Below are 8,717 nucleotides of genomic sequence, written 5' to 3'. Positions count from 1 at the left end.
GAACCCACCGGGCACCCCTGGGCGACCTCGGAGGGCGGGACGGGACCATCCATGCCCTCTGGTCCAGCCTCGCCCTCTGCCCCACCCGGGGACCCTCATCGCCCTTCCCGGGGACTCCTCCAGCCCCACCGCGATCCGCCGCGAAGGAGCGCGGTCCCCCACCCTGCCAAGCCCCTGGGGCAGAAAGGGGGGAACCTTCAGGGAAATTTGGGAGATTTTGAGGGTGAACAGCCTCGAGCTCTGCGGCCCGAGGATGGACAAACTCCAACTCCGTTGTTTTTTTTTTTTTTCCCCTAAGCCACGGGCTCGGTGAAAAGGAAGAATAAATATTGCCCGGGGCTCCAGCCCTGCGCGGTGGGAACGCCAAGCAGGGACTCGGAAACCAGGGGTTATTTTCAAAGCAAACAGCATAAAGGCGCTTCATGCGCGCAAGCAGCAGCAGCGCTGACTTTAGGGGGCAGGGGGGCAGCTCTCAGGGGGTGTTCCTCTCGCCCAAATACTCCCCCTCCCCAGCGCAGACCTGTGGGCCGGGGCTGTTGTCAGGCCTGGATGTGCGTAGAGGGACCGCGCAGCATCGTGCTAGGAGCATGTTGCGCCCTACCCCTCTCCGCCCCCTACCCCTTCCCCTCTACAGAGCTCTGTCTACGCTTCTACCTTTCGTTTCCCTCATAGGGAGAGGGACAAGGTTGCCAACAGGCAGACGGTGGCAAGGAGGGATGGAGGATGCTGAGGCACCCCCGCCTCTGTAAATACCCCCCGGCTAGGGAAGAGGCCAGCGGGCAGATAGGGCCAGGGGGGCCCTGGAATTGTGCCAGGAGCAGGTTGCTGAGCTCCCCTAGATTAGGTTTGACCTCGCAGCAAGCTTTTCACAGCAAAGTCAGCCTGGGGAGGCAGCCCAGGGCTGTTTCTCACCTCAGTCTGCTTTGTATTTCCACCGTCAGGAAGGAGTTAATTCGTTCGCCTTCCCCCCCCCCCCCACCTCCCTCACCCCTCCAGCTTCTGCTCACCCCCCAGGACAGATTTCACACTGTGTCCAGGTCAGCCAAAAAAAGGGGAGGAAATGGAGAACAGCGGAATGATTAATTCTACCTGCTTTTCCCATGAGTGATCACCTGCTTTCGGGGTCATGAATAGCAGGTAGCTCTCCTCGTATCCAGCTCTGAGAGGCTCATTTGTTTGGTGACAGCTGAGTGACAAGACCTGAAATCCGAGCCCTCAACTTTGCCTGATGTGTGGATAAAACCCTGGATGTTCCCTCAAACATTTCAGGAAATGAAAGTTGTAACGCGATCCCTTGTGCGCCCACATCTCCCCCAGCAACACACAAAAGCTCAAAGGAACCTTCTCGGATTAAATTCAGCCTGGAGAGGATGGAAGGAAAATGGAGAGCAGGCTGAGAAAGCTGGAACTGGCAGGCTTTTCTTCAGCACTTATTGGAAATGTCTGTCCAAAGCAGGGATTTAGAAAGGTCACCTCTACCGTAATTGCCTCTTCCTCCAGCAGAGTCAGAGGGGAGCCCACTTCTCCCCAGCCTACCTCCACCTTGGGGGCAGCCTGGAGAGGAGGGGGGTGTGTGTGTGTCCTACACTTAGATATCCCGAGCAGGAAATTCAGTGTATAAAAACAAACGTCCTAAGAGAAAGCCAGCCCCCCTCCCCTCTCCTCATTTGATTCTCTAGCCATGTTGAGCCAGTGTTGTCCCCAGATGCTTGCTCTGCCCCTGCCCCACTGCCAAGCCCATCCCAGCTCCACTTCCCTGCTGCCCCTGACCCCACAGAGGGGCAGGTAGGGCCCCACTCTCAGCCCCTATGACCCTGGGCCACGTGCTGGCAAATCCTCCACAGAAGCCCTAGGAAAAGAGATGATGCTCACTCAGTTGAAGGATTTAAATGCAACATTTCCAGGCCTGGCTACCTATAGCTTGTGCATCCTCAGCTACAAATCCAGGATCCTGGAGCAGCAATGTTGTCAGGAGACTTTTGTGCTCTGGATCTTTGCAAACCAGGCCTGTTAAGACAGTTGTGGGAGCTTCATTTTGATCACTGAGGTTTGAAGAAAGGCTGAGATATCTGAGGCTTTTTAGTCTGGAGAGGAGAAGACTGAGGGGAATAAAATCAGTATGTATAAATATATGAGGGATGGGTGTCAAGAAGGGAGGGACAACCTCTTCTCACTTGTGCCCTGTCATAGGACAAGGGACAATGGATTCAAGATGGAGCACAGGAAATTCCACCTCAATATGAGGAAGAATTCCTTTACTGTAAGGGTTACAGAGCCCTAGAACAGGCTCCCCCAGAGAGTTTGTGGAATATCCTTCTCTGGAGAAGACTTCCAAGATCCATCTGGATGCATTTCTGAGTGATCTGCCCTTGTTTTGGTCCAGCTCTGGCAGGGGAGTTGGTCCTGATGATCTTCAGAGGTCCCTTCCAACCCCTGGCATTCTATGATCCTGTGTTTCTGTGACATGTTGGTGTCTGGAACAAGACAGGGTGTGCAGTCATATAGGATTGGGCCAAAGCACCCAAACTGCTCCCCATTCCCCCCCACCTCCCCCTGGGTGGATGGTTTTATCAGGCTGCCTGTCACTGGGCATCCAGCAGCTGCTTGAGCTGCTATGCAGCCTGAAGATAAAGTACTATTTAACAATTGTTTACCTATTACTGAAGTGCCTGGGACTATGCAGACCTGTAAAGAAAACAGCACATGCCCCGAGATAACTCTTCACCTCTGAGCTTCTCCCCTACTCCTACTTTTCTCTGGAGGGAAGTTCACAGACACTGCAGAGGCACAGGTGGAAATCCTCCGCATCTGCCTACCCAGCACACTTCACTGCCTCTCATTTTGCATCCAAGGAAGAGGTCCCTACAGGGTGATGCTGCTGGAGGATGGGTCTCTCCATATGCTGCCTTCAGGTGCTTTAACCTGCCCAAGGTATTGTTAGCAGAAGGGGTAAAGGTGCAGCCAACACAGTGTTTGCCTAGCCTGGCTGTGACAATCCATCTTAAAGGGTGGATTTTGCTATTCCTGCTGGGAACAAAGCTGTCAGGTTTTTTGAGGACACCAGGTGTTGTGTGGGGAGAGCAGAGGTGGCAGAGGCCGGATCTACAGGAGCTTTGGTTCAGCTCAAGTGTACAAAGTAACCTGAGACATAATCATCATTCCCACCAGGACACAGGCACAATTTTAAATATGGAAACTGAGGAAAATTCACTTTAATCTTCAGGCAGAGAGAACAAATTAACAGCCTGCCTGGAGATGATCAGCACTTGCCCCACCAGCAGCCTGATGAAGGCTGGAAGGAGGGCTCCAGGGTGAGCTCCCATCCATGCCTGTGCCACCTTGGCTTTTCTTCCATCTGGAGTTGTCACCGAGTGCAGGAACATTTCTTCTCTCTCTGTCATTTCTAGTGTTTGCCCCCACATTCCCCAATTTTAAAACGAGGCTGAATTTTCTCCAAATCATATAATCCCAATCTTAATAATAAAGTTAAAGAGGCAGATTTAGTTTAATCACTATTTCCTGTTTTCACCTGTCCATCCAGAAAATGCCTCCATGGGCAGAGTGGCTTCTTCTCATCTTGGCCTCAGTTTCTCCTGCACAACTCTGGTTCTGATGGCCTCCATCCAGGTTAGAAAAGGTGTGGAAAATCCTAACACCTGCTTCTCAGGATGGAAGGAAGGGGACAAATCCATCTTTTCCTGAATTTAGGATGGAAAAGCTTTTAAGATAATAGCTGGAGGGTGTACTGGCCCTGTTTGACATGAGGGGAAACTGAGATGCAGGGAGATGACAGACCTGCTCAAGGTCAGAGCAAGGGCAAATGACAAAGGGGGGAAGGGAGGCTGTGCCATGCCAGTGGCTGGTGCTCCATGTACCCACGCTGCCTCTCATTATAGTCCTCATAATAAGTCATCAGGGCTTATCATTATGTAATACAATATTCCTAATAACACAAGACAGAACCTATTGACAAAAAAACAATGCCAAATGAGGGTTGTGGCTGACACTCCCTGAAGAAATTGTCTCTTTTCTAGAATTGAAAAAAAAATAAAAACAAAACAAAACAAACCCAACCCCAAAGCCCAAGCAAATTAGAAACAATTGAGAAATGAAATCACATCTGCAAACCATCAGGGTGCTTCTCCTGAGCCCCTGAGGATGCCTGTCCCCCTCCACTGGTCCTGTTGCCCTGTACGTGGTGGGTGTCATGGGGACCTTCAGCTCTGCCTGTGCTGGCATGGGAGGGATCTTGTGACAGCACTGGGGCTGTGGATGGGCATGACTTCCATGTGCCCTTCACTCAACAGAAGAACTGTGTCACCATATAACAAATCAGAGATCAGGACTTTGCCTGCCCAATTCCCTGGAAATCAATGGTGAAACAAGGAGAGAAAGAGTACAAAAGGGTGGGAGCATCAGCTTAAGAACTGCTGTTCCCTTCCTGGAAGCCCTCTGGGGCTGGGCAGAGGCACTGGCATGAAGAAACCACAGAACTCATCCAAGCTCTTGGCCATGAGCTGCTTGGTTCTCCATCACCAGAGGCTGTCTTCTGTTTGCCTTGGCAAAGCTCTGCTGGAGCAGAAACTGGAGAGAGGTGGAAGTGATGTGCGGGCTGAGCTCTGCAGTGCTTGGCTGCAGGGGACACTTCTGTCCCCCAGCATGGTGGCTTCCAACCCGTTGGCCCACAGGACTCTTGGTGGCTTGTGCCACATGCCCTTTGCAGGTGAGGTGAGGTGGGGATGCCCTGGCCTGACCCTTGCTGCTCTGGGTGTTTGGTGGCTGCTGGGTGGACTCCAGGGGGGAGCAAGTGGTGGGTTCATACTGCTGCCCAGCCAGGGACACCCATCAATGCCACCCCTGTGGGAGGGAGGATGCTGAGGCTTGAGCTGGGAGGAATCTCTGTGCCCCTTGAGCCAAAGTCCCCAGAGGGCTAGGAGGTGCTTGACAGGGAGTTGGAGATGCTTCTTGGAGTGAAGAACACAGGAAAAAAGGATGTGGAGATGCTGGAGACACAGTGTCTAATGAAATGGGCAGACAAACTCAGCGCAACATATTGGCCAAGAAGCTTCTTCCACCCTGGGTCCTACCAGCCCCATCTATTACTTTTGTGTGCAGGATCTGCCTCTGAGGCCTCCAGGTTGAAAGGGTAACTTGGATGAGGTTCAAAGAGCACCCCGGAGGGCATGGGGAGATGGAGGGCCAGGATGCTTTGGAAACCTCAGCTCTGCTCTTCCTCTGAGCTCCTTGGCTAGAGGAGACCTCCAGCAGAGGAGACCTGGGGATCTGCTGCTGGCCAGCTTGGCTGCCAGCAACCTGTGGGAGCTTGGTACAGGACTACTGAGGGACAGTGTGGCCAAAGCCTGTGATAGCAGATGTGATGGTCATGGGGAGGATGGTCAGCAGCTGGTTGTCCCTGCTACCCTATTTCAGCCTGCACCCACTCATGGCCTAATTCAAGCCTAAAAGGGAGGTGTGCATTTTAGCAGGTAGGAGAACCAACCCCCTATTAACAGGCTTGTTCTGGGCTCATGGCATGCCAGATGTCCAACCAGCTTGCCACAGTGGTCCCTTCTGGTTTGTGGATGTGTAAAATTTGGTAATTGATCCTAGAGAAGGAAAAGAGATGATGTTACGTGGTCTGCTCCAGGGAGAGATAATAGCAACCTTCCAGTATCTGAAGGGGAGCTATGGGAAGGCTGGACAGGGATTGGTTGCAAGGGCCTGTGGTGATAGGATGAGAGTCATTAGAGAAGAGTAGATTTAGATTGGATATCAGGAATAAGTTCTTTACCATAATGGTAGCAGAAAAATGGAACAGGTTGCCCAGGGAGGTAGCTGAGGCCTCGTCCCTGGAGATATTCAAGGTGAGGCTTGATGAGGCTCTGAGCAACCTGATCTAGTTGAGGATTTCCCTGGTTACTGCAGGGAAGTGGAACTAGATGACCTTTAGAGGTCCATTCCAACCCAAATTATTCTATAGTTCTATGATTCTAATTCTCTAAACCAGGAGGAAAAGAGGAAAAAGCAGCAGTAGATGTGAATATGGTCAAGACAATGTTTTTCCACTGCTAAGGGTAGTTCAACGTGCACACTATGGCTCCTGCAAGGGTTAACTTCAAACCTGAAACATTTTCTAAAAGACACACTCTGACTTGTACGGTGACTTTTTGTGCCAGGTCCCAGTGACATCCCTGAGTCCCAGCATGGAGGTAACCTGGGTGCATTCAGCCCCTGCTGTCCTCTCTCCCTGGGTGGCACAGCAGGGGACTGTCCTTGGATGCCTGAATTGCTGAGTCCGCACCCCCTGGCGCTCCTCTGGGTGATGTTTTGGGTGCTTTGCTTTGCTCAGGATGCTTCCCTGTCCTCATCCCCCTCTTCTGCCAGGGTTACGTAGCCACAGCTATTTGCTGATGGCCTCCACGGAAACTGTATATCCTGCCTTTGCAACCCGAGACAAGGTGCCCACGCAGCTGCCAGATTTGAAAGAGGAGCTGGCAGGAGGGGAAGAGGCCAAAAAGGGTGTAATGAAGGAGGGGGGGGAAATCACATCCATCCCAAATTGGGTCCCATCCCATCCTCACCTGGTGAAGAGCCATAGCGGGATGAGGAAAAAAATAATAATAATAATAAAAAAATCCCTATTTGCAAGAAACCTCTGAAGGCAACACTCAAGTGGCTGAGGGCAGATTCAAACTGAACCTCCTGCCCAGTGATCCATGAGGAAGGCTGGGCTGCTCAAACAATGAGCAGGGAAAGAAAGCTGAAATGATGGTCAGCAGGAGAACCTGAAACTGGCGGTGGGGAAAACAAATAAATACAGCGAGTGGGAGCCTTCCCCATCCCAGCTGAGGCAATCTGTGCTTATGCAACCCTACCCCAAGGCTCCCTATCTCTGTGTACAATCTGGGCTGATAAGATTGTTCTCCACTGAAAATCAAAACCGCAGGGATTCCAGGCGGCTCAGCCGGAGTCAGATTGTCCACCTGAACACCGGGGCACTTTCATGTGGAAAAATAATCGCAGGGTTATTTTGCTGAAATAAGGAGAAGGGGAAAGAGAGAGAGAGAGAGAGAGATCCTTGGCTGGTTGGGAGGAGAGAGCTGCCCCAGCTCTGAACGTCTGCAGCATGACAGGGATGCCAGCCAAGGGCACCATCCCAAGGGCAAGATGTCCCCACGAGGTGATGATTGTTGCCTGAAGCCCTGCTGTAGAAAAGCAATGGGCTCTCACCCAAAGCTGGCTCTTTTTTTAGTGAAAACTCCTTCTTTTTGGGCCCAGGGACTTGCAGTCAGCAATTCTGGTTCAATAAGACTGCAAACAAGTCAGGCAAGTCGTAGTGGAAGCTGAGGCATAGGCCACTTTCAACACTGTTTGGGTGGGACAGCATATGATTAATATCCCACTGACTGGGAGACAGAATACATAAACATATCATAAACATGTACATGTATATATAGAGATAAATACAGTTGATAGAGCCACTTTGCAGAACAATTCACCTCATAAACTGTTTCCATGAGCAAGCTGTGAAGCATTAGATCCATGTTTGCAGTTATAAAGTGGACATTGTTGGGTTTTTTGTTTCTGTTGTAGTTCAAAAAGCCATGTGTTCAGGCATCCACCTTACTGCCCGGATGATCACATCCTCTCTGCTCTGAATATCAGACCAGTTCTTCCCTCAAGACAAAATTTATTATCAAATCCTGTCCAGAAAAAAAAAAATTGTTATTTGTGGAAAAGTATTAGCAAGGGACCTTTTCCACAAAAATTACCTTTTTCACCTTCACAAAAAAGGTCCCTTGCTGATATTTTTTTCCCAAATAACAGTTTGGGATAACTACTGCAGGTGGAACCTCCTTCCCACTGACACAGTAGGATCTTGTGCCCTGCAGCAGAAGCAGGAGTATAAATGCCCACCTGAAACAGTGTTTGCATTTATTTGGTGTATTTAGAACTGAGTACCGACTGTTCATGAGTTTTAAATGCTGCTGAGCAATGTACAGCAGAAATTTCCACTGGGGTATTAGATGAGACCGTGGCACTGGGCTCCCAGCACCCTCCCAGCTCCCAAAACTGGGGCCGGAGGCTCCAGTGAAAAGCAGTTTTGAGCTCTTATATTCACATGGCTCTTGCTCAGTTGTTGTGGCTTCAAAATTGGCATTTTCCTGGGGAATTTGTGGCTGGTTTTCTGTTTCTCTCCGCTGCAGGAAAAAAACATGTGAGTGAGAAGGGGATTAGCTCAAGTGGGGTCCAACTGCCTGGGCGGGCTGGGCTGGGTGGGCTGGGCTGGACATGTGTTGGTGTCACCTCAACAGATTGGATTGATTAAAAATGAAGAGTCCCCACTCCCCCTGCCCTAACATCCCATCCCTCAGGTCCCTCCGGTTACAGCAATCCTCTTATCGCTTGTGATAACAGCTGATTGGAAAAGAAATCCGCGCAAAACTCCGCTTGGAGATGGGACAGAGCCCCTGAAGTCTTGCAGGGGAACCGTGTTCCTGCAGCCACCACTGTCCCCTGGAGCGGGGACAATATTTGTGCACCCACAGAGAGACACACGGAGACACACACGTTTTTTTTTGGAGACTACGATGAGAAACAAAGCCCTTCAGTCCTGCCCGTGGCCAATGCATCCCGCAGTGGCCGTTCTTTTCCAGGGCTTGGTGTTCCTGGCAAAGCTGATGTGAAATGAACACTGCCTGTAATTTTCTGAAATT

The sequence above is a fragment of the Heliangelus exortis genome, chromosome 5 (genome assembly GCF_036169615.1).
Source record: "Heliangelus exortis chromosome 5, bHelExo1.hap1, whole genome shotgun sequence".
Classification (NCBI taxonomy): Eukaryota; Metazoa; Chordata; class Aves; order Apodiformes; family Trochilidae; genus Heliangelus; species Heliangelus exortis.
This window is presented reverse-complemented; position numbering follows the sequence as displayed.